This window comes from Capsicum annuum, chromosome 1 (genome assembly GCF_002878395.1).
Source record: "Capsicum annuum cultivar UCD-10X-F1 chromosome 1, UCD10Xv1.1, whole genome shotgun sequence".
Classification (NCBI taxonomy): domain Eukaryota; kingdom Viridiplantae; phylum Streptophyta; class Magnoliopsida; order Solanales; family Solanaceae; genus Capsicum; species Capsicum annuum.
Genome location: NC_061111.1, coordinates 168,025,174 through 168,026,197, shown reverse-complemented (window position 1 = coordinate 168,026,197; position 1,024 = coordinate 168,025,174). Strand labels below are relative to the sequence as shown.

Genomic DNA, 1,024 nt, shown 5'->3' with positions numbered 1-1,024 from the left:
ATTTGAAAAACTTTATTAAGGTGTGTGCCCATTTGATATTGCCCATATTACTCAAGAGTCTATCTGGTTGAGGCTTTTCTCATTATCTTTAATGGGTGAAGCAATTTTGTGGTTGAGATCTCTAACCGCCAGGTCTATTCCATCTTGGGTCAAACTTACAAAGGCTTTTTTGGATTGATATTTTACTCCGTCTAGAATGCTATGACTGAAAGATGAAATCACAATTTTTTGTCAACTTAGTGGAGAGCCCTTATATGAGATGTGGAAATGCTTTAATGACAAGTTGATTCAATGCCCTAACTATGAATTCCTGGAGAAGATGCTCCTCCAAATCATTTATAAGTCATTGGATCAACTAAACAAGATGGTGGTGGACTATGAATTGGGTGTTTTTCTTGTAAATTTTTCATATGGTGTTTGTCAAATATATTTGAGCAATTCGCTAAGAAAAATTGGGGGTGGCATACCCGGGACTTCAAAGTGACCTTAGGGCCTTCTACTACATCTCATGTCAACAAAGAGAAAAGAAAGAAGGATAAGGAAAAAGATAAAAATATGGCCAAAGTAATGACCCAATTATATCTCCTCACCAAATAGGTGATGGGAGCACTTTCTAAAGCAGTCAATCTTGTTTCCTCTCAAGATGACAAAAGTTATGATGAGGATTAAACTAATGCACTCAATAAAGAGATAAAGTTCTTGGCAAACTATTTGGGGGTTTTCTACCCCGCCTACTAAAGGCAAGGAGGGAATCAATGTTGGAATGATTGAGATTGGGATTCTGATTAGCATGATAAAGAGAGATATCAAGACCAATATTAGAGAAACAAAGAAAGAAGATATGATAGATATGTACCCCCTCATGATCGTGTTAAGGATAAGGAATCAAGCTTGGTGGACCCAAAAAAATTTTAAATCAAGGATGTCCTTACCAAGATTTTAATGGGAGTTGAAGGTACCGACAAAATGGTAAGGGAGATGAAAAGTGACTTCTCTCAATTAAACTAAACAATCATATCTCATT

The 1,024-nt window shown here is 36.2% G+C and overlaps 1 non-coding gene across 1 annotated transcript; it reads right to left on the bottom strand.

The window, feature by feature from the left end:
• Positions 1-202: 202 nt before the first annotated feature.
• On the bottom strand, positions 203-309 carry LOC124892349. Its single transcript, XR_007050205.1, has one exon. It is a non-coding gene; the product is annotated as a small nucleolar RNA R71 (small nucleolar RNA).
• Between the last annotated feature and the right edge of the window lie 715 nt (positions 310-1,024).